The sequence below is a fragment of the Varroa jacobsoni genome, unplaced genomic scaffold (genome assembly GCF_002532875.2).
Source record: "Varroa jacobsoni isolate VJ856 unplaced genomic scaffold, vjacob_1.0 scaffold_495, whole genome shotgun sequence".
Classification (NCBI taxonomy): Eukaryota; Metazoa; Arthropoda; class Arachnida; order Mesostigmata; family Varroidae; genus Varroa; species Varroa jacobsoni.
Window position 1 is genome coordinate 26,039 of NW_019213397.1, and position 25,905 is coordinate 51,943.

The following is a 25,905-nucleotide window of genomic DNA, read 5'->3' on the forward strand; positions in this document are numbered from 1 at the left end:
TAGTGCGTTAATTTCTGTTGTTGTTAAGGCCAAAGGCGAAAGAAGAGAGCATTGAATATCCTAAACTTTCATTGGATTTTTAACTTTTACTCGTTACTACAAAGAAGTAACCCCCTTTGATTAATACTAACTGTTTTTAGTATTGATGCGCAGGGGAAACAAATCGTTATTTTAGTCTGATTTACTTTGTAGATCTAACATCCTAAAGTAACCGGCATGCCAGTTGATACCATTCATCTAATTATCTATATTACTCTATATATCTGCCGAGAAGCATCTCTATTCAGTTATACGCACAACAAAGAACAACAGACAAACGAACCGGAAGGAATTATTGCGTCAACAACAAAACTAAACAAGGAAAATACACGCCGAAATGAGCAGCGTTACTTAAGCATAAAGTCTTTGCCGCATTTAGAAGATAGGTATGCTAAGGCCTAAAGATATTCATAAGGCAAGCACGAGAAAGTGGGCAAGGCGTTGTTCGTGTTTATTAGAGGTCCCGGCAGCTCTTTCTGTACTCTTTCTCTGCACAGTCGCCACTACAACTACCGGAAGCATTGGAGCCATTACCACACCACGAGCATCCCGAATTAAACCCCGGAATTGGCAAGCGACCAAGCAGGCACGTACTCTTTGCTATGCCGAGGCATGCCAAAGACTGGGGAGACCAGAGAGACCCAGGATGATAAAGCGTACGAGGTTAGTTACAGAGGAGGTCCTTCGGTGGCAGCCAAGACAACCAGTGGCGCTGCGAAAACCACCCCATTGGTTCATTGCACAAAAATCTTCCCCGGCTTTTTCCCTCCTGTCCCAATCTAAGTCAGCAAATCCTTTTGCGGGGCTTAGGGAATAAAGGAGCGGTGGGAATAATCGGGGAAGCGAGGGGAATAGATGCCATGCCATTTCGATCAGCTTTTCCCACTTTGTCGGTCTGGTCTAAGCAGAAGTTGAATAGGTCAGGCTGCTGGCATTCAACATAGTCCGTTCCGTAGTGTTATGTGGTCCAGGTCTGGCACACTCACCTTCTATTCCTATGGCGATAACTGGGCAGGATGTTCCTCCCTACTGCTGATGCTGCTGCTGCTGCTGCAGGTACAACAACAGTAGAAGCAGGCCGAGCCGACTACCAGAATGACGAAAGGACGAGGGACGACTATCGCTAGAGTTCCACTCGTTGGACGGGATCGAATATAACTCCCTAAGTGGGTTCTGTTCCCGGGCTTCTTCCCCAAGTCCTACCCCGACTCAACCCTGCCCCCCATCCCGCACCATCTCATTCGAGTCCCCACAGCGTCATTTCACTAACAGGACCGCTACGGCCGTCGCCACATCAAGCGGCAGCAAAAGGCAGCAAATGGCAAAGAGACGCTGGCTGATCGTAAGACTCTCTCGCAATAGCAGCGCCGGAGACCCAACCCAACCCGACCCGAGTTCTTGCTAGTGCGGCGGTTCAGCCACCGCCAGCACTGCCGCCACCACGGTAAAATTCATAGGCCGCTACTGCGCAGGACCGCGCCAGCCCACAAGAACGCCGCGTCCAGAATCTGCTGCTGCCTTCACAGCCATCAACAACAACCAGACCCTGCCACATCACTCCCAATGCCTCCTTTACCGTGCCCTGCTGACTCAACTGGACCCTTTTCTACTCTCCGCGAGGGGTCGCCTTTCTCGGAGAGAGGAGTCTCGTCATTGTCGTCGTTGCCACGGCTGACGTTGCCGCTTCTGCTGTCGACGGCGTCGTCTCGTTTCTGGCTTGCTCTGCACGCTACGCCGCTGCCACCACCATCTAGGATGGACGCGGGCTCGCCCGCCGCCGTCGCTGTCGCCGTCGCCGCCGCTGCCACAACAGCAGCAGCTGCCACGAACTCGGCAGTATCAATGAGCCATCCGCCGGACAGAGCAGCCATCCGACGAGTGAGCGACTCAAAGAATGGCTTAGCTTGCTGTCATTATGTTAATGTGGGCTCGCAGAGCAGACGACGGCCAATGGGAGCGAACGCTGCGGTCTGGCTCCGCCCCCCTAGGGCGCCGTGTGGCGGATCGCCGAACGATACCCAACGGAACGACGGCCGCCGTGTTGTGCTTTGCTGCTGCTGCTAGCATCATTCCTCACTAAGTCGCTGCAGCTGCTGCGGCCGCCGCTGACTGGCTGCAGCCACCGCTCTACTTCGCTCGCCTGCTAGCAAACGCCCGCTCGGTGTCCAACAAAGATATAGCAACGGCAGAGCGGAGCTGTATGTGTGCATCTTTCTGCCTGTGGGTCCCCGTATCTGTGTGCGTATGCGCGTATCTGAATAGTGACCGAGAACGAGTGGAAACTCGGCGAATCGAAAGACGAAGAAATCTACCGAGCGAACAGGGGGAGAGTGGAAACAAACGAGGGCCGAACAGGATAGCGATGAGGCCGATGCTGACGCGATGAAGTCTGTCCGATGACGCTGACGACGGCGGCGATGACGACGACGACGACGACAATGAAGACGGCAGCAACCAATAGCGACGTCGACTAGCGCGATGGCCGGCTATAGGGACAGCACATCTGCCACGTTGACTCTTCCTTCTATCGTCCACCTTTTATCTTTCCTCTTCCCGTCTGCTTTTAGTGGGAATGCAGCGAGGGCTGCCGCTGCTGCAGGAGCAGCAAGGCGTGCACTGCGTCACTGATGACACCGTTCACTGGTGCTTTTGTCACGGCCGCAGTGATCCCAAATACAGCAATGTTCGTGAAGGCAGTGAGCCGCCGCTGCTGGATTGACAAAGCACAACGGGGCAATAGCGAAGAAGCAGGATCGTGCGAGTTCACGTCGACCCGTTGTCCGGCTGCAGCGGTGATGCTGATCGAAGCAGAAGGCCTAAAAAAAGAAAGGCCTATAGGCCGTTACAACTTCACTTGAAACGAACACACTGAGACGGAAATAGAGCAGCGGGCAATGGACGGACGGACACAAGAATGAACGGACAATCAAAGTTAAGCCAAATCAATTCTAACGCGGAATGAAGCCCCGGCAGGAGGCACTTTGAATCGGATCGAGGCGGATAACCAATTTGAACGTGGATGAACGCGTGAATCGGTAGCTAAGTTGACCATGTCCTACCTGTTTTCTTCTTGTACTTTTCGTAGTTGGCTGCTTTTAGCAAAGCGTACCTGCCGAAGACGATCTGCTTAGATGTCTACGTAGAGAGTAGACTATATTGCCTTATATATAGAGTACCTCCACAGGATAGTGCGTGTGTGTACGGATCTGTATACGTCCGTCGATATGTGTGCGTATAAACTTCTGTAGGAGTGTCTACTACTAGATATGTGACTCTATATTGGCACGGTATGTGCGTATGTCTGAATATTTGCGACCACGGATGTTCAAGTCAGATCTCTTTCGATGGAAAAAGCTGCTGGAGATTGCAGCCAACCGAAGCTGGGAACAGGATTCGCAATGGTAAATTGGGATGGGACAGAGATATCCGTGCCCGTGTACTATATGATAGTCTTTAAGCCAGCAATGGGCAGGCTTTGGTATGGCGCTGCTGACGCCGCCGCCGTTGCTGCGGCTACCACCTTGGGCTGGGCTGGGCTCTGCTGGGCAGGACGAAGGCGACATGACGGGAGAGGCTGAATCATCCTGCGGCTGCTGCTACTGCTGCTGGCACAACTAACGCCCGCCATCACTGAGGCTGAGTTCACTGCCAATCCCCAGCGCAGATCTTTTGCCATATCCGTCGTCCCCAATAGCAGTCACACACGAGGCTGTTTCTGGTGCCGACTGGGGGAAGCAGCACCTTTTGCCTCGACGAAATGCGAAAGGCGGCACCGTGTGGACTTTCATCCACAGGAAAAGATCGCAACCAGGGGTGATACAGAGAGAGAAGGGGGAGCGAAATGCAGCCTCTGAGTGAGGTAACAAACTCAAATCCAGATCCCCTCTTTTTCGCGGGACTTAAGGGTCGAGAGTAGAGAGCAGAGAGGACCCAAGTGGCTCGACCAGCCAAATAGGCGTTTGCTGTTTCCGTTTGTTCCTCTTACCCTCGTTGCACAAGCTGAACCCATTGCAAAACTATTATATATTCGGGTGTATGGGAATAAGGGGAAGTGGGCTTTGGCAGTTGGAGGCCGGTATCGGTCTGCAGGAGACATAGTAGTCCTGCACCAGCTACTGAACCTAAGTGTGTCTCTACGTGTGTGTGTGTGTGTGTGTGTCTTTGTGTGTGGATGTCAAGAAATAAGAGGAATTCCCTCAGCAAACTTCTAAACACACACTCACACAAATATCCGTTCGCACTCATACGGTACTGGGGCGTCTCCTCCATAGAACCTATCGGTACAACCACCGCTGGAACAATCACCATAATCATACGTCTTCTCTTCATTGTGCTTCTTATTTGGGGAAATACTTTTATCCATGAGCGCGCGGTAGAGTCTTGATGGCTTCGGTGTACCACTACACCAACAGGAGAATGTTTGGTATGGACGGAGAGACCTCGTTTTCCCCACTGACCCTCGATTCCTCGCTGGCCCGAGAAGAGGATGAAGGAACAAATAAGTATTGCCAGGGCTGCTCTTACAACTATAATATCCAAGCTTTTCTTGTTCCTGTTAGGATTTGGGGTTCCTGAATTGGCGGCCCGGGGAAAATGCCGTAGCTAAACCGTTGACTATCGGTGTGAGAATGGTGACTAACTTAACTAGTTCCTCTGTAAGCTCAATAGATGTGTCTTAGAGAGTAAACATGTCAATTTGGACCTCCTTAGTTCCACTTAGCTGTCTCCGCGAGCTTTGTCTTTCGTTGGCTCGAACTTTTTCGTAGGGCGAAGAATTGGACTAAAAAAGTTGAACTTCAAAAAAAGTTTAGTAATTATATCTCGAGGGGATGATTACGCATGACTGGCTGACCACTTTTGGGGAAGAAAGTTCGAAAACTTGTGTGTCGACATTTTGCCTTCTACGCGAGCAGCGCATAGACATTTCGAACGCAGACAGGTCTAATAGGAAGGAGATGGTTAGAGAGACTAAAGAAGTGATATCGCGTATTTCTCTTTTTGGCTGTGCATAAATTGTCAATAAGTCATACAAAAGAAGGGGGCAGACAGGGATATAGGAAGATACGGGGCCAACGTAAACAGCATGCGATAGTGGCGCTACCAGGAGGGAGACTACGTGTTCAATAAATAGTAAAACAGCGTCTAAAACTGTGGGAAAAGGACGTATAGCGTAAAACGTATTGTGTCTGGGTAACGACACTCGATGGAGGAGTACCTAGTAAGGGTGGGTTCATTTTTAATTGAAACAAATGATGACAACCATTTTTTAAGACGATACGAAAATATGTTAGGGTGAGTAAGATATTTAAGAATCACGAGAATCGCTTACACGGTAGAGAATATCTACACAAACTTTCAACAAAATAAATTATAACTCTGTGTCGAAACGTTAGCTAACTACGTGATAAATCGAAAAGCCAGCAAAAAAAAATAGGTAGGATTTGGCGAGAATAAATGGCCAAAGTCAATAGTTGTTCAGAGTTTAATACGGGCCGGAACAATTCACTGTGGTTGACAAGGACATTCTATGATATCGATTGGTGATAATTCCTTGCAACGAGCTGGTAGTCACCTACCTAGCTAGTCTACATATACGTTCCAGCACGCTAATATCGCCATGATGATTGAACCTGAAGCAGTATCATGTGTATATATATATATGAATATGATTGTTGGACTATAGCTCACGGCCCAATAAATCAAGTCTATATTTAAGCTCATACTGAATGAAATATAGATATATTTGATACTAGCTTTTTGAGAGTTGTCCTGCGCCTCAAGTAGTAGCCGAAATAGTTACTATGAATGGATAGAGAAATATCTATTCCGAGATGGTTTTTTCCACGACTTCTCAGACATCCATTAATTCATTGTAGATGAAAACTTGTACATGTAAAAATAATAATGTTTAGCATTATTTATGTACGTTTAATAACGTAATGTACGTTTCAGGTACAGGTGTACAGGGTTGAACTAAAAAATAGAAAAAATGCTAACTTTGTATTCATTTAGCATTGGTTAGGCTATTTGGCGTAAACCAATAAGTTATAACGACTAATTATCTATAGAAAAAGCGATACTACAATGTATTTGTTATGTGCACACATAATTGTTGGTTTAACTATTTATTTCGTAATTAACGGTGCCCACCATACGAAAATGACGTATAATCACTCCTCCTAGTTTACATCGTGTAAAGTAAAAGGTCATTTATAGGCCTGCCGCTCCCCAAAGAACTGAAGCTGACTGCTGTGTCAACTGGGTATTGGCGTTCAGTGTCTAATTTTAGCTTTAGCGACCCGATCCTATGTGACATCGTGACCTTTCAAATTTCTCAGTCTTTCCCGAAAAGGGTTTCTAGCTTGAACTTCAAAGACCAATGGCGAGGCGCCGTATCACACGCGATTCGGAGAGGTCGTGTAAACTGCTTTATAGATTCTTGCATGGTAAGGATCAATGTGGAAGCTTCGCAGGATGTACGTTCTGACTTGAAGTTTTTATTTACATTTTGTTTAGAACAGCTGAAACGACATACATTCGGGAATATATTATTACATAGATTGAAAAAGTTTGATGTGTCGCATTTTTAGTCCCTGTGCACCAAGATCCAGTCGCAATTCATCAGGAGATATAAATCAGCTCAATTTGTCTAGCGTCGAGCGCTTAGACAATTGTCGATAACATGTGCACACATACGCGTTCGGTATCGTCAGCCGACAAAAACGTCACCACATGATCGTGGTATCCTTAGGGTGAATGTTTCGGCATAGTGATTTCTCACTTTACTGATTCGATTACTGATAGAAGACCCGCTTTTACGCAATGCCTGTATGTCTTATGCTCTAGGAAGATGTAGCTGATTGATTGATTGATTGATTGATAGATGTAGGTGCTGAGACGGCGAGTCCAGAATCGCTTCTAGCCTACGTTGTTTCCGATGGCTAATTTCTTCACGAAGGTTACATACGAGGTGAATATGCGGTTGTCTGCTTTTTTTTTTTTACCAAATTGACCAATTTTATTTTCTTCACAAACCACTGGAAACAAAACCGCTTGTTCATTCTCCCTGATAATAATAAATTAACTGACTTAATAAAAATAAATGATGACTCAATCACATCGGCGAATATTTTGCACTTTGGATCTGCTTTTGTTTCGGCTTTCGGCAAAGTATAAAAATGACCATCCTTATAACTAAGCTTTATGTAGCTAGCTTTGCGCAGATATGGATTAATGCGTTTGGTTGTCATTCGCTTCTGCACACTTATTTCACCGCTGCCTTAACGGAAGGCGAGGACCCCTTGTAGTCCTGAGCGGCTGAAGCCTTTTTATTAGCTAACCAGAAAACATATAAACAGAGACTCGTTTCAGTGGCCCATTTTGCATTTGGTATCACGCAATTAGCCGACTCCAAAACAAACGATGCATAAGAAAGCATAAAATTGCACCATACAGGGGGGTATCAACCATAGAGACTAAACTAAGCATCCAATGGCTATATATAGAGAAACGGTAGTGAAATATAAAACACCTCCCGGCTCGTTCAAACTGCTTTCGATGCTGCGGTTACTTGGCAACATCGAGGGGGTAACCTTGGACTCTTGTCGAACAAACACGTTATTACCAAGGGATAACCTTGAATAAAGACATATACATGCTCCTTAATTAAGGAACGCGAGCTTCAAGTACACGAAGACCTATGAGCTTCAGCAATTACTGGAAATAACGGTTATCTCAATTTTTAGGTGGCCTTATTTGATTGGCCAGTAACTCAATATATATATATATATATATATATATATATATATATATATATATATAAAGCCAGCAGAAAATTTCACGCATTGTCAGGTTTAATCAAGGATAATTACGTATCTGTATGTGTTATTTTGTTTGTCTAAACTGGTTTTCTTGACTTCCAGTGATAATACCGTCACTGCCGCTAGAGGAGCAGACTTAATTGCTGTGAAAGAAAGGGCACTTGGTTCACCTACTATGCGATCTTCCCATTTCTGGCTGCCATGCATCGTGCCATATTTGTCATGCCCTGCTGTAAACGCACACTTGGAATACTTTTCTGTTTGGTCCTTACTCGTCCTTTGGCGCCATGCCGCAGGTTTTCGATGGAACTCTAACCAATTACTTTTCAAGCTGTGGTCGAACTTCAGCGGTGAACACCTCAGAGGCCACACGGCGTGCTAACCTAACATGCAGAAATACATAGTTTTCATCTGGGAGTGATTCTCATATACGGGACAGCATTCTCGTAGGACTGACTTTGCTGCATTGTCTTTTTCTTATAACGTCATTAACGAAATGTAGGACATCTGCATGGCAAATAGGAATCGCTGTCCAGACCATTACTTTGCTTGGATAGTTGATCTTCTGGATTCCATAAGACCCATGGAGTCTTTTGCTGGAACGCCTATAGATAGACGTATTGGGCATTACTAGCTAAAGTTTCAAAGTGCAATTCTTCTGGGAACTAGATCCTTACCAGATTTTCCACTATCTAATTTTAGGATTGTTTAGCCCATTCAAAGTTTGCAAACTTCTGTGCACAGTTTAGCTTTTCGGCTTACGATAGCTCAACTCGCTTATTTTGATACGGCGTCAAAAGATTATCATAGATACGGCGAGTCCACGCTTCGCCATCATGCGGCGCACTTGAGAAACTATTACAAATTAGCCTTTATGATAGATCGCTAAGAGTGATACTTTCTTCTTGCTGAGCGGTGCGCCGTTCTCGATGTCTCTTTCCCTATTTTCTTGACAACAAAAACGCATTATCGTTCGCTTTCCGGGCCTGATTGCCAACTGCTCGTTTCGATACTCTGACGCTTCAGCGATCCGCAATTACTTTTTTCTTTTGTTGACTGAGTCTGACTATTGGAGTCCACCACCTGTCCGTGGGACCTGCTCGTAGTTCTACTGCAAGTTCATGTATAATCTCAAAACAATCAAACTGCTTAAATTTATTTCAAGATCACCTATGTCGTTCTCGTCGAATCATACGCGAGTAATGATAATACCTTTACCGTATCATCTGTTCTCTCCATTAAACGGAGAAAACAAAATCAGGACCCAGAAAGTGGCTCCCCTTCCATATAAAGCGGCATAAACGCATACTCCCCTAGTGACAGCGTTGTCACGTCGCCTACCATTAACACTACCAAGAACCCAGATAGTTATTCCGAGCGCGGACATATCTTCAATCGAAGTTGATAGTGCTTAAAACTTCTAGACGGCGTTATTTGATCGGCCCGTGACTATGTGTACGTATAAGCGGTTCAATGCTACGCATACCACTGATTCAGTGAGGGTTTTTTACCGGCAAAGGCAGCCGTAAGGTGCAACAGTGCTCCGAGATCGTGCAGTTGTTCTGCGTCGTGGTCTAGGTTCGAATCTAGGCGCGGACAGATATTGTTTCGTGCTGAAGTCTATTTGAAGTAATACCTAATGGCTCGAGCAGCAAACGTGAAACAATAATAGAGTACGTTTGAAGAAGATGAACAACGTATGGTGTCCACGGAACCATTCTTCAGTTGCCCATTATTATTCGATGGGGACTCCCGCAAAGTTGACGACCGACAAAATGTTCAATGGTACACTGCTAAACATCAGATTAGCTTTTAGCTTAGCGCGTTCAATCATTACAGCCTAGTGACTTTCGTAGCAACTGGGTTCTAGGAGGAAATATCGACTGAGTGTTAAAACAAAAAATTAAAAAGTTCCCAGTTATTTGATCCTGTGCGCTTTCGGACTCGTCGACATCTTACGAAAATTAGCTGAATTAAGTGCAATTATTTTCAGTTTATACCTTCGGCTTTGTTGAGCGCCTTTGGTTTAAATGTATGACCTATATACATTTAATAAACGAAATATTTTGATAATAAAGTTTGTAAAAATTTGACAAAAATAACTGACGGCCCAGTAATAACGCAGCTACTAGCTTCTAGCTGAATATACTTTGAGTAACCATAGCGTATAGACGATGTTGACCGGCTAAGAGCAGCAGTCACTGTCACAGGCGATATCAATGAAATGTTCATCAACGAACCCAAACAAGCGTGAAGAAGTCTAATAGACCCCTTCACGCCTTCAGTATTCATCAGCATCTGCAATCAACTACACTGTTTGTATTGCAGTTGATGAAAAAAAAAATACATAAATAATATGCATTTCGACGACAGTCGTATTTTTTAAGAAGGAGTTGTTCAATAAAATCCCTACCTTTACTTCTCGCCTCGAAGCCCAACAACTGTTATAAAAGCCCATTAAAAAATTAAATATCACGAAAATAGTTTCACTTAGCTCGTTTCAATTAACCATCTATTTATCTGCGCTATTTTGTAACCAGCGGATGTCTGTTATCAACCGAAAGTTATCTATGTTTATGAATCTAAAATAGATATACATAACAAATGAAGCTTAATAATAATATTAAGCGTCATCGCTTGTAATATGAAATGGCTTTACCGACCTCCTGTCTTTAGATTCAGATGGCACGCTATCTAAGATCAGACGCGGCGAAGGCCATGACCGATAAGAGTTACGAGTGCATCTCTAGTCGAATTATTAAGATTTTTTTCTTTAAATAAAATTTTTAGTCAAATTAACCTAGCGTATCGAAAAATGTATGCGGCAATCACTTGAGTTATACATCTTATAAAGTTTATCTAGCCCATATCTAGTTAAAGCCCAGGTAAAACAAGCAGGTATGATAAGGTGTCCCACGAAAGTAAAACTAAGGTAAAATAATAGGACATTATTTTGCGTACAACCTAAGTCCACTCTATCGACTTAAATGTCGTTAGCCCTTGATCCCCTCCCTGGCCTCAAAAATTAAATGTCTTAGATAAATGTCACAGCAGCAGTAAATATTGACGAATGGCTTTTGCAAGCACCGGAAAATTATTACTAAGTACCGAAAGGTCGTTGGTGGGTGACAAATAAGGAAAACATTAGGTATTTGTCTGGACAGTAACCAGATAGGTAGTTCGAAGGGTGGCGACTGATGGGGCACTCCCGTTCAAGCAGTAAATTAATATTGCACATACAATGCAAGGGAAACGTGTGGGCAGCTAATAAGGGTGTGCCGAGGGTAAGACAGCTCGTACAGTCATACCTTTGGATATGCCGGACCATAGCCAACGGTGGCTAATCCAAGGGCGCCAGTAGAATCATTTTTCCTAAAAATAGACAGCATTTTTTTTATAAGATAATTTCAGATTTGTGCTGCGCTGATATTAGTAGCCTCAACATGTTAGTATCTAGTTATAATGATCATTAAGCCGTCGGGAAAGTTTTTTTTCAACAAATTCATTCTAGCCTAGTTGGAAGACGAGAATATCTTTTTTTTTTTATAAAAAAAGGGACCGATATCTAAGCATGTCCATTCGGCTACAACCAATGCTTAATGCACATAGCAAATGTGTTTAGCCTGGTTCTAGACCTAAACATCCTGAACGAGAGAGGACCACCCTCGACCTTATTTTCACGTCCCTTTACCTACCAGGAGGTTAGATACATTATAAACGGGCCCTTCAAGACCCGTGCTTGTTATGACTGACATTTCTACCCCATGAGGTTAGTATTAAGTTGAGATGCACATTGATTCAGAGTGTGAGAGATGAAAAACCTTGCATAAACAACGTTGTTCCGCCAGTGTAGCTCGAATATTTGCATTATGGAGCTTTGATGCCGGCAAATCAAACGGTGACAGTGAATCACTTGAGCGAGATGTATGCACGACGCTCCTCATGCTTAGGTAGATAATCTCAGCTATTGTGCAGGTCTTCAAAACGACGATAATCACGACAAAAATCCTTTGGAGATAATGAAAACACTGTTTCTAGAAGTACTTCAAAATTTATTGATCATAGAAGTACATAAATATTCTACTCGGAGCCAAGTTCAGTCGAGTAAATGTATGTACGACAGGCTTATAATAAAGAAAAATGTTCCTAACAAAAGAACTCTATTGTCGTTAATCAACCCCCTTCCCATTCGAGCTTGCAGGGCGTTGCAGGCGTGATGAACCGAAACGTTTTAAATTTTACGTTCCGTATTGCCGCTAAACAGTGCACAAAGAACAGATGGCTGATTAACTGTCGTTTGTGTTGTTTCAGGTGTCAAGACATCCGTGAGTCGCTGGAGTCCCTTGTCGCTGGTGTTGACGGGGCCCGTCTGATGCCCTCGCTCGTGCACCATGCACGAGGAGCCGCACCCTTTTGAAAGACAGGGACCCCTGAGGCCAGACCTTTGCCACCAACAACAGCAGAAGCATATTTGCCACCCAACCACCTGCTGTTGCTGCAGCGGAACCACCAATCTCTGCGGCACAACAGTCGCCCAGGTCCCGACGAGCCGGATCGAAGAGTTGCATTCGTCGTTAAATCTACTCCTACGCCATCAGCTGTTCAATTCGAGCGCGTACGGCAGCTGGCAGTCGGAGCAGGTTGCACGCAGCAACGCTCTGTTGCAGCGGCTAGGCCGTAAACAGGCCATCGAGGAACCGTTAGAAGACGCCGTCCATATCCGTAAAGGATACGAAACATTGGATTCTGCTTCTTCGACAAATAAAAACTTTGCCAGTGCAACTCTTCCCGTCGTCGTCGACATCCACCCCGGAGCTGTCTGCTCTAAAAGGCCTCAAAGGTAGGCAAACGAGTTTACATTAACACTTTTATGTACGCTAACGAAGTAGGTGTTTAGGTTGCTCTATTTCCTTAAAGAAACGGTAATGAATGAAGTGCTAAACGCTACTGTGTGATATGTGAAGACATTCATAACAGCATTACGAAGCACAACACTCTATTATTATTGCTCAATATATATATATATATATATATATATATATATATATATATATATAATGATTTATTCAGGTGTGTTACAGACTAGCAGACAAAACACTCTAATCGAGCCAATTTTGTATCGAAGATTTCTACTTAACAAATTGTACATTCCTTAAAGGGTCGGGACGAAGTGAAGCAGTCGCTCTGGAGTAAAAACACTCATAATCAATAAGCTAGCAGATACGGGTTAATATTTGACTATAGAGACGAGGATATTCCCTCTATGACAAAAACAAACAAGATTAACATTCGATATAAAAAATAATTATTTAATCGTACCAGTCTCCATCATCGCTACTTAGTATTAGAGACTTTACGCATTTGTTTGTCGTACAATAAATATTGTATCACTTTGCCAAAAAAAAGCGACAGCAAGCATCTGTGAGGTGAAGTAATTTGTATAAAGTTGAAACTTGTTTTGCTCTTTGCAAACAAAACGTCGTAGGTACAAAATCTCAGTCACCGACCTTCTGTTGAATGCAGAATCTTCAATTCATTAGTAAACTGTTTTAATTACTCATCGGACGGCTTCAGCGCGGTAATCTTAAACGACGTTATTAAAAAATGTAAATTAACTTATTCATTCAATTCCATGGACTCTGTCTGATTACATCTGTTCCTCCGCACACAAACACTGTTTCCGTAGTCCGGGTATAATGACAAATGGTATTTAGCCTGGCAGACAGCAACCGATCTAGTAATTACTCGGTTAACACCCACAACGTTTCTAATCGCGACCGCCCTGAAGCGATTTTTTTAAAAATATTTTTGTGTTGTTTATATCATTTGTTTATACCATTGACAATGATCGTCGATCAATCGTGGAAAAAGTTTAAAAGAGTCGTTTAAAAAGTTGCAGAACACAAGCTTACTCTTTCAGTTTTGTCTTTTTCTATCAGTTTATCCATAATATACTACGTCTACCAGGTACGATTACAGAGAAGAAAGAAGATATGGTAAGATAGTCAAACGTCGATGTTTTTCATCCGTCCGATTGGCATTCACGACGATAACGAAAGCAGTGGTGACAGTAAAAGATAACTTATTCATTAGAGTTATGAGAGGAAGAAGTGGAGAACGTCTTCAGACACGATTCGTATAATACAATCAACGTTGACTAATGATACTATTTAATCGTTTTGCTAGGTAAAAGGTTCTATTCATCATTTAGCTGGTCAGTCAATCAGGTAAAAAGACGCTATTTGACAAAATGGCTACTGGGCGTCTTTTCATCCGTCACAGATAGCTCGACAGAGAAAAACACCAGTCCGCTATGATTTTACCAAAAGGTATACCACGGTACAGACGGTGAGCTGTGCATAGACACCTGTTACCTCGGCTATCGTTTTGCCACTGCACAGGGCACGCCGGTCTCGTTAGGAGGCAGGGCAAACGGGTGATATACTGCTGCCCATGAGCAGCAAAGAGCTCTGACAAGATAAAAAGGGATGTAAACAATAGCGGCGAGGGAGGCGAGAGATTTGAGCAGAGACGATTTTTTTTGTTCGTTTCGGAAAGAAATATTTACTCATATAGACGAAGCAAACATACACACAAGGACGAAACGAAGCTGAATGCTGAACAATACGATACGTAAACACAAGTCGACACGGCAACCATGTCGGCAACTATAGGCACAAACACACACACACACACGTCGATATATGGCCCGGTTTAATTACGCGTCATGTGATTTAATAACAATCGTCATAATTTTTTTGTGACGATAATATTGTTTGGTGCTGGGTGTAGGCCAGACCAAATCTAGTCGCCGCTCTGTTACTATGAGCGGTGACTACGATATGATTGTTACCATTCAAGCGAAATAGTTGTAATGATGATGTTAATTAGCATGAACCTAACGCTGAAATTATAGTGGACTTTGAAGAAAATTACCTTTTGCGATTAGTGTTTTAGCCTATTTATTGAACTTTTATGACCAATAAAATTTATAAAATATAGTGTATGTATAGATAAGCAAGCGAAGTAATTCCAAATGAGACGAGTGAATTATTTCGGCCCTGACGGCGCAGCCCTATTTTCGGCTTGGGCACATTATTTAATAACAGGCACTCGGTTGATTATTCTATGAGACAAAAGAAATTAAGGAATATAATGGTCAAATCCTACAGGAATGGCTATACACTGCAGCTCTATCGAACTGTAGCTATGGGCATGACGACGACTGGGGGTCATCAATGGAAGGTCTTCAGCGGCTATTCATTCCTCTTCCTCAACTGAACAACGACAACAGTCTATGTGTCTTCGACTATTATCTTTAAATAGCCTGCCTTCATCGTACCATTCAACAATCGAACCCATCGCTTTATTGTGCTCGCCGGAACTGTGAGGGTTGTCATAATTTAGTCGACGAGCATGAAAAGGGTCGACTTTCCTTTCTGACGATGTCGATTGTTGTTCCCTTGGAACTGTCGCTAAGAAACGGAATCAATCTTTGGCCAGTGAATGACCAGCCAGAGAATCTGCCTTTCAACTTCTGCATCTTCTAAGGCTAGCAACGTGTCGTTCGCTGTCGTGCGATACCGCGTACTCGCGTTTTACCATCGTCCCCGCCGTATCCAGAGGGGGCTGTCTCGATTTGTTATTAGCGATTCTGTGAGGCCGACGCCGGTCGTAACGTTGCCTAGCGAATCGCACAGACGTCGCCGGACAGCGTGAACGCTTTCCATCTACGGTGCGGCCATATAGTTGTTGTTGTTGTTGTTGTTGTTGTCGTTGTTATTTCTGTCATTGCGGTTGCTACAAAAGACGTAACGTGAACACCACTTTCCGAAGCGAGTATAGGCCGGCCATCGAAAAACGTCCAGCCTCAACTCATATAAGTCCAGCTTGCACTACGATCCAACGTTTCAGTTCAAAACACGTCTCGTGCTGTATTTGGCATATTTCTTTAATGTTATGTCGCCATTATTGGCCCGGTTGTACACAGTCAACCCGGTGTCTCGACTTAGCGTCTGCCGACGGCGAGCAACTACTTCGCTGTCTGAAAAAGTCGATGGCCTTTTTAAACCGCTCGGTGTTATTTCGTTGAAGTTCGTGACGAAATGACTTGAGACAGGAAAAAAGAAAACAAAAAAAGCGAAATAATGATGATGGTCATGACGACGAGTATCAGATGTGGCTGACCGGTACAATTACCTCGGTCGAGCGTTTCTTCTATTAGAGTTTCAACAAGGCGTCAACATTCCTATCCAACAAAATCAGCAGAGAAGCGCAGGAAAGCGCGTCTATTCTAGTTGTTTATGAGAACTCGTCCAGACGACCTGATATTGACCTATCATATGTACAATATAAGACAACCGGCGTTGCAGATTGCAGCGCCGTCCATAAACGAGTTGATGACACTACGTGTGAACCGCGTAAACTTCTTTTGTTACGTGTTAAAACTCGCGCCTAATTACATCTCGGACTTTTTGCAATTTCTTCTAATTGCAGTTATCTTTATTAGTAAAGTAGTGCACAAACAAATTTTCGTCTGCTTTTACATGCTGTGTAATAAGGCAGAAATCGCTAATTACGCCCGTTCCTCCTCGCCTTATTCGTGTGGAAAAAAACAGACCATCTCCGCTTTCTACGGTATTAACGAAGGAAAGTAAAATACAAGAGCTTCACTTAAACAATTCCACATTGAGTAGACAAATGAGATAGCAATGAATACTTGCTACGCGTATCGATGCGTGCGCTAATCAACCTATGATTCGCTAGCCCGTGAAAACTTGGGCTTTCCATTGCCGGTTTTATTTTCAACAGTACCAGCAAAGGTTTGAATTCTCAAAAAGCTTTTGTTCGCTTCGAGAATTCGAGCACAGAGAATAGCCTGCAGGACGCTGGCCTTACTGTTAGCTCTTACGGCGAAACTTAGCCGTACGGGCTAATTTCGAAAGTCCTTCGAATGCGCTAGACAGGAAGGCCGAGAGGATCAGGTAACGTTCCATTAGAGTAGAGAGGGAACCAATCTACTACTTCTTGCCCCAACCCTTTCCATTTTGCCGGACGTTCAGATTAGAAGGGTAAACGAATGTGATAGCCGAGACTGCCCTGTTCCTGCATCATGAAACGAACCTATTTCTTTCTCCTCCTGTTTTCGTTACCCCCTATCCCTTCCCTCCCCTCCCTCTTTCTTGTTGACTGTTTTTTATTGTGGGTCGCTGTTGTTGTTGTCGTCGTGGCCGCCGGTCACCGCAAAACAGACGCAGGCTAGAATAGAAACAGTTGACGGCTTCGCCCGTTTTTCGCCATTCGTTTTGTCCGTGTGTCACAGCATTTGGAGATGTTTGCTGCCAGTGACCTTATTTTGTCCAATTCATACCGCCGCTTCTAGTCGTTATTTCGTGCTTGCGTTTCGCCAACCCGTTACAGTTCGAAACTTTGCTGATTGCGCACGATCACTTCGTCTTCGCTTGTGTCCTTTCTATCGCTCCCCCTGCCTTCAGGCCAGTCAAAGTGGTACAAAAACAAGCGGCCTGCTAGTCCCCTATGGACCAATCCGGTAGTTATTGTGGCCGCTGTTGTTGCTGTTCGTATGTTGGCCGTGCATCGGGCAGCGGCGTCTATCTGAGCGATGAAAACACTGTTTTTTTTTTGTGATGCCGTGCCCAGTATAAGACCCAGTCAATAGTAGCTAGGTAACTGCACGCACAAGGTCCCGTCCGTCGTATGGATTCTAGCAGTTGCGGTCGTGAGCGCTTTTTGCCACCATCGACTGCTGGCCGACGTCGATGTCAGTGTATCGGCGATGATACTCGATCGTAGCCGATAGCGATGCTGTCACTGCTGCTGCTGCTGCTGCTGCTTCTGATTGTTGTTTTTGCTGTTTCTGTTGCTGCTGCTGTTATCGTCATCGGAGCCGCCTGTACCACGACCGTCGCTGCCTTCTATATTCTGTACTCCTGCTTGGGTCTGGCGCTGACTGATTTCGCTTCATTTGTCGTAGTCAATCGCTGACTCTTTCTGTTCGTTTCTCGATGTCCGTCTGCCTGTATGTTTATCTGTCTGCTAGCTTCCATCTTCCTTGAACAACTCCTACGACCGCTACTCTTCTTGCCGCTGGCGACTGTTGCCGCAGACTCTCGGTCCGTTTGATGGGGCTCAGAGTTACTCTGTCCAGTTTCGAGTCGGTTCCTCATGTGCTGCTCTTTCGCTGTTCTACCGCCAACGGCCACTGCAGATGCTGGAGCTATCATTTCTATTTTGCCGCTGCCACTGTTGTTGTTGTTGTTGTGCTAGTCACCGAAGAGAGGCGCTATTCGTTCGTCGGGTCCGATGCGATGTCGGTCTGTTGCAGCAGCAGCAGCAGCAGCAACAGCAGGAGAGACGGCACAGGCAGCAAGCGGTGGTCTGCTCCGTCGCAGCAGCAGCAGTGGCCGCCACCGTCGTAGCCGCTTGGCCTGGTTCGGTCTCTCTGGGCTGTAAAACTTTACGAGCGTTCCTCTCATTCCCTCCAATAGCATCAGCAAGAGGCAGCAGCAGCAGCAGCAGCTCAGCAGCCCCCGTCCCTGAGCCGCTATTCTCCCTTCCTGTTCAGAACAGCATCATCGCCATCAGCAGCTCCGCCACTAAGGCCAAGAGCAGCAGCGGCAGCATTAACAACAACGACACGGGCAGCGAGCAGCTCTGCTGTAGATTCGCGGCTGTAGCGCACAGCGCAGAAAGAGAAAGCAAGTGAGATTAGCTTCGTTCGACCAAATGAGCCGTCGCAGGAGAACGAACTTGAGCCGTACTGCAGGACGGCAGACCGAGATGAACAGGAAGGGCCGACCAAGGCAAACACGGAAGATCCAGGGCAATAGTCCTATTTTCATCACCAATAGGCGGACGCACAGCAACAGCACAAGTGCTACTCACTGGCATTGCGCGGCTGATCGAAGCCTCTGGTGGAGACAGTAACGGTGAAGTAACATGGCGTCTGTTGGTGAGCACCCCGTGGCACAGCTCAGGAGTAAGCGGCTGAACAGTCGGACGACATTCGACCGGTTAACACGCTATGCGCGAACCATGACGATGCAGGTCGTGCTGGCGGAAGTAAACACGGGCCCAAGTTGTCTGTCGGCCTACAGTAAGCAATGATTGCTGGCTAACGAGTGATCACGCAGACGGACCATCACGTACTCCTGCCAGTAATTGTACTGCTGCTCTTATATGTCCCATGCTTGTAACTGATACCTATAGAGCCAAAGCTTTGCCCCTCATAAGTCTAGCTAGCCACGCCTGCGTCTGCTACCCCAGGACGCTTAACACTCGCATGATCCTCAGAGGACACATCGAAACAAATCGAATCAAGCTCCTGCCATGTTTCTTCTTTGGCACGATCACCGCTCGATTCCATATATATATATTCCGAGTCTCAATGTAAAAAAGTACCATCGGTCTTCGGGGACCGCCAGTTGAGACAAACGGAAAACCTGACCTGCACTCACCGATGGCGAAGAGAAAATCGATAACAAAGGGCAATCCGAAAGATAGTGTGTTACCTTCACGGTAACAGTAATAGGATGAACTGGAGATAACATCATAATGAAAACAGTGACTTGAGCTTTATTGTACTCCAGTACTGTATATTGTATTATACATAAAGTATACATAGGTGGTGGGAGCAGCTTCAGACTTGAGGCAATGAACGACTATCCATGTTAGTTACTTACAATCTATATTTTGTTAGCGAACTTAGTTTGGAGGTAAATCTGCTGATTTAATCGCAATACGCTTAATTTGACTACTTCAACTAACAGATCCATAGAGGAGCTACTTAGCAAAGCTAACTTTCTAAAATAAAAGAAACAGTAATTTAACAAATAGACATCGAACAGAATGTTCAATAAGGAAGGGTCTGAACAAGTCACCAAAACAAACAGCAAAAAGACAGGACAAAGCAAAAAGGAACGAAGAACAAGGAAAAAAAAGGAGAATCTGATTTGTCTGCGCCCCAACAGAGTTCCGCCAACAGCGGCATAATGGTCGTACCCTCCAGCGGGCCTCTGTTTATGTACGTTTGAAGCGGCGTACAGATATACACACACACCGACAAGCTAAAGCAGACCTGTACGAACGCATCGAGAAACAACGAACATTGGATGACGGCTACCTATAGTGAACAACAGGAGGGGTCCTTCGGCCGCTCTACTAAAGCTGGTAGGCGTTCAACGATGTTAATAAATCAGCGAGAAACGCAAGTGATCTGTACAGGGCGGTGCAGAGGGTCAGCTTGCGGGAGTGGGGGTAGGTCACTGTGGTCTCTAAAAACCATGTTATCGCCACATCTATCTTCACGTCGATATGTGTCTTTGACACACGAGTGCACCCGGGGGCAGCTCGAGAGGACATCCATCCATCCATGTTGTAGTTTTTCATACAAATGACTCGTTCCGCTATGGTTGGTAATGATAATGGCACATCTGACTTGAAAAGGGCATGTGTCATCGCGAACGCGTTTTGCTTATACTTCATTTCCCCGATGCATAAGATTGTTTGAAGTAAGACGCTGGTTCAGCTGAAATCTTATGCCTGCAACGGTCATCTGAAATAATACATAACAAAAACAGGTGTATTTACAGTACATATTGTTATTTTAAGTGGTTGCCTACCTTTTTGTTTTTCGTATCAAGCGCTTGTAAATAATTAGCATAATAATTTAGCACCAGATACGAGCAAGTTATTTAAAAGGTGCGTGGATAATTCACTGTATATAACGATGAATGGGCGTTGTAAAGGGGCTGTCGTCCGTCTAAAAAGTTGAAAATGCCGAACTTTCATTTTCTATATCGCAGTGAAGTCAAAGTGAAGCGTTTGCGCGTACCTTTGATAATTATCTAAATTTGTTGTTGCTATGAAATGTATATTTGTTATAGAATAGAGCGAAATCGATATGACCAAAAAGCTCTAACTGTCAGAATAACTATGACAACGGTGGCCTATGATGAATGAGATTAATCATCTGTTGATATGGAGTAATTAGTAGTATTTTAGACATGTTACTGTGATCTGGCGCTGTTAATCGGCACAACTGATGTTTATCATCGCTTTTTGTTGTCCACAGTTACTGATACTTCGGGGTTTTTACGATCCGGGTTGGACTCACAAACAATATGTATGAAGAACTTTATGACCTGATGATAAATTGTAACATAGAGTGACGGCAGGGTGCACGAATACCATAAACGATTACTCGAAAAATGGCCGACAGGAAGTGCTACCTCAAGTCAAAGACGATACGAAAACGTGACTGACAAATGATTAGCTTAATTAAAAAGCTCTTATATGGGACACGCTTGAATGTTGTTGGGATGAACGAGGCGTGGCTTGGAACAGTCCTTAACGTAATACTTACGTTGGAGTAATCGATAGTAAACATTCTAAATGGCCATGAAGCATTATTACTTCCGAAGAGTGTCTCAGATCACTGAGCGTACTCTTGAATGGTACCAGGTATGTTTGTTTTATGCTGTGATTGATGATCCATGAATCATCGACCTCGTCTATGTCGACAAAATGAATTAAGGGAGCGTGACTCGTAACAGCATTAGAAGATGTCGACATATACAAACAGATGCGGAGACGAGTTGCGTTTATCGTTAATAAACACAAAGCCTGAAGACTATGTGGTTGGAGCTGAAATTTTTCATTACCAGTGTACCCACAACGGGCAGCATGGCTTGTGATACTGCGGGAATCAATTTTAAATATATTATGAGCAGAGAGTGTAATGATATTTAGGATGGTTAAACGTAATTGTGCGGTAAGTTGATATTACGAGCTCAAAAGCCTCCGAGTCTTAGAAGGGTATCGAACTCGTAAGTTGGCCGCCTGTGCGATCACCACTGGAACTGTTATCGACTCTGTGCATTCTAGTATTAAGAAAATGTACTTAGTAGTTTGTTTTTTGTACTATATATGGGAAGTTAGCATTCTTGCCCCAGTGTACAGAATCCTATAATTAGCTATTTGGCCTACTGTGCGTTCATTATCACGTGGGCGTATCGTTCAGCAGGCAAAACTCCAATTCAATATCCAACAATGTTATACTAAGACTATAATAATTACTGCAACAAGGTATCGATGCGATTTTACGATCACGTCACAGATCGTTTGACAGGTAAAATATTAATGGGTTAAACGTTTTAGGTCGAGGTCAAACGGTCTGTTGATATTAGAACGGCAGTGAGGCGGTTCGCTTACCATGCTTCCACTATTATGCCTCTGACGAAGCCCTATCCACAAACGTAAATGTCCTCCGTATGTACAAAGTAGGAGAAGTTCTTCTCGTATTAACCTTGCGTGTACCCGTACTTGTAAGCGGTAGAAGTCCTCTGGCAATATCACAAGTGTTCATCACAATGCAATACTGCAGACCTGTTTGATTCTGATTGTCGAATGAAAAAAGAATCAAAGCTTATCGCAGATAGTTTTTTCATTACTCAGCCCAAGTATAAGTGTTTTTATTTTCTCACATATATTGTGCAGCATTTAAGTATCGTCGGTGAGACTTCAGGCAGCGACATGTGATCTCTTTCCATTAAAAGCTTTGCGGCTCAATAGTCATTTAATAATATTGGACCATACCTGAAGATTTTTTGGAGATAGCCCATTTGACAAGAGGAGGGATGAGCTGGCGCCCTAGTATTTGAATGAAAGGCGCCGCATGCTTATAATATTGTGTACCTAACCAGGCCCAAGTATGAACCAATGCTATATGCATCGCTAATAAAAAGGATTATAGGCTGATCCCGTTACGTATGTATACATTGAAAATACAAACACAAACTACTCTCATAAGCATTCGTTTACGTCGGCAATTCCCATACGGTTGAACATTATCAATTACTGATAAGTCCGTACGATATAGTGCGTTTCGAGGAAGACATTTTATTCGTTATAATAATGTATGTTCAGCCATACCTCATACTAGCTATAGTTATTTAATGTTCAACCTTTACAACAGACGTTTGGAGAATGGAGATTTGAAGTCAAGATAGCGAAAACTAGGGGGAACTCACGTTAGAAAGTAGCACGCCCGTCCCTTCCCTCCCGCCTAGACGCGATGATTTCCTTTAAATATAAAGCATTTCTTTAAACCTACCGTCTCCTTAATAAATTCGTGCATTTGCTTTTTAATGTTGGTTCGTTGATGTTTTGAGGTGGCGTACACGAAATATTCTCTGCGACTGCTGCTAACAGATGAGGTGTTTTAAGTCACGCGTCCTACTATTCGGAAGGTGACTAAGTTCGTGTTGACGGAGGGCCGGCGGCCGCATCAACAATAGCGGCCTTGTAGCAAGTAGTCTTTAAGGAGCGGACACGGTTTCGCGAGGAGTCCCGCGTGTGGGCCGTCAACGCCACGTTACTCAGGTCAATAAACGGCCTTCGGGTGCCCTTCTATAAAATGATCGTAACCATAAAATAAGATGTAACAGATTGACTCACCCATGTAGCCTTTCGATGTTTGTTCGTCCACACACACACAGTCAATTCTGCTCCTGTTCTCGGCATGACCATGAATCGGTAGAAGGGAAGCCCTCTATAATAATAACAACAACATCTGTACCACAACAACAATAACAACGTCATCAAGAACGCAATAACTGCGCGGGTATTGATGCGGGGCTGATGCGGTTGTAGGCAGACGCCATCCAGCGAGTTGGCCAAAACAGTGGTTACGAACAGCTACAAAGACAAGGACAAAGCGCAGGAAAAAATCAGAGTAGAGGGACTTCCTCGAACGTTGACCCCGGCGACGGCGACAGCAGCAACGTCGGTCCGTCGGCGCCTATCGCTGCGACGACGGCGTCAGGTGACGACAAATCAACGAATTTTATATGATTTGCCTCTGTCACCAAAGCGATCATACGGGCAACAAACACACGCACTTACACACACACACACAATAACTTACACATTGACAAAGCAAAAACTAGCAACAGCGCCAGTTCTCATCGTAGTTAACAGCTGCAATTCATACGGATCGACGAGATGCAGTTAATTTAACTTGCGAAATATCGATGATGCGATAGAAATAAGCATTTTCAAGTAAGCGGTGCCTAGAACGCTTTCATGACCACAGTATAATACTCGTCTGTTGTTCAGGAGGTAGCGACAACCTTGCTGGTGCGATAGCTACCTAGTATCCGAAAGTTAAATCCAAAGACCCAATGAGACAAGACGAAATAAAAACATACGTACAAAAGACAAACCATGGCTATTCGAATTGGAACAAGTGTGAGATGACATTTCAGAGTGTCTCTCTGTCGAAATATAGTTTCCTTTACTTTGTTTAACTGTACATGATTATTTCGTAATTTAAAAAAAAAAAGAAAGTACAAGTGATAAGGGCATAGCATTGAAAATTACTTTCATGTGTTGCTATCAAGCGTTCTACTTCATCCCATATTCAGCGAACTCCTCAGCTTTCCCGCGTATGTTTACAAACAGTTACTTCAATTTTGCAAATAATGCGCGGGTCGTACGTCGATATATGGGCAACAACCATTAGCTACTACGGACGTTGAATCGCATGATTTTATTTATATGGACCGTGTGATCGGGAGAATTCTAATGATCACTTCGGTAAAAAGCTGGCAACGATCACCGAAAATACTAAACAAGGCATATAATTACTGACCGAACAACTATCGTTTACGTTCGATATATGAAAAGTCGGTATAAATTTGAAAAACTACTATGGCGGAGTCATCTGCTTGACGGTTGGCACTCCAACGTTTGATTACGTAGTGAAATTACGGCTCAGTAGAACTTTCATTGTTCTCTTGAATTAAAACGACGTCAGACCGAGTTCTGGCTATGATTTTTCCTTCCTTCCTTCCTTCCTTCTAAACTGAACGAGGGACTACAGTGTTGTTTTTGATGATTTGATCGCTTGTTCGTTATATCGCTAGTAGACATTAGCGCACACCGAAGCGATATTGTCAAAGTCGGACCAAACAACGCAGAACCGAACGATAACGTCAGCAATATCTAGTCCAAGGTATCTTGAAATCTGAAGGGTACTTGTCTTATATCTGGTAGACTAGCAGGAGATACGCAAATGATTCCAATAAACTATGCACACGTTTATAACAGTGACGCCACCAATGTCATTTCTATAATACCGTAACATTAGAATACTCGTAGCTCTAACAATGGCCATAATGGTTATTTAAATTATCTCGTTAATTAATGTCACAATATCCTATATAGCAGGACGCCTTTGTTACAAGTATGAAATAAGATGGCGAAGAAGTATCAATTGCGTAACATTTCCTTCCACCGAAGATGCTCATTACGGTCGACTATTGATTCACGAACTCAATCGCGGCTCTGAAATTTTATATTTTTATGGCGCATATTTTATCAGCTAACGTACCCCACAAAAAAGCCTATTTGTGTCTATTGTAATATAGTGTTCTATATTACCATCTTTATCAAGTCCTCCCGAATGTGTAATGAGACAGATTACTGAAGTAAATTCAAATAGATGGCGCCACTCACTGTACCGTCAAAAAATAATAAAAAAAAATAAATAAAAAATCTATCTAGTATCTATCTATGTATCTAATATCTATCTATGTATCTAATATCTATCTATCTATCTAGTATCTATCTATGCATCTAATATCTATCTATGTATCTAATATCTATCTATCTATCTAGTATCTATCTATGTATCTATCCATGTATCTACCTATCTATCTATCTATGTATCTAATATCTATCTATGTATCTATCCATGTATCTATCTATCTCTGTATCTAATATCTATCCATGTATCTATCTATCTATCTATCTATGTATCTATCCATGTATCTATCTATCTATGTATCTAATATCTATCCATGTATCTATCTATCTATCTATCTATGTATCTATCCATGTATCTATCTATCTATGTATCTAATATCTATCCATGTATCTATCTATCTATCTATCTATGTATCTAATATCTATCCATGTATCTATCCATGTATCTATCTATGTATCTAATATCTATCTATTATTT

The 25,905-nt window shown here is 43.7% G+C and overlaps 1 protein-coding gene and 1 long non-coding RNA gene across 2 annotated transcripts in view; one reads left to right on the forward strand and one right to left on the reverse strand.

The window, feature by feature from the left end:
* Positions 1-12,609: 12,609 nt before the first annotated feature.
* LOC111260950 (uncharacterized) overlaps positions 12,610-25,905 on the forward strand; it is a 22,651-nt gene continuing 9,355 nt past the window's right edge. The window contains exon 1 of the mRNA XM_022834083.1: positions 12,610-12,699. The gene's annotated coding sequence lies outside the window, so the exon portion shown is untranslated. The remainder of the gene's footprint in view (positions 12,700-25,905) is intronic.
* LOC111260951 (uncharacterized) overlaps positions 19,236-25,905 on the reverse strand; it is a 22,979-nt gene continuing 16,309 nt past the window's right edge. Inside the window, exon 5 of the long non-coding RNA XR_015311272.1 lies at positions 19,236-20,433. This is a non-coding gene — a long non-coding RNA (uncharacterized LOC111260951). The remainder of the gene's footprint in view (positions 20,434-25,905) is intronic.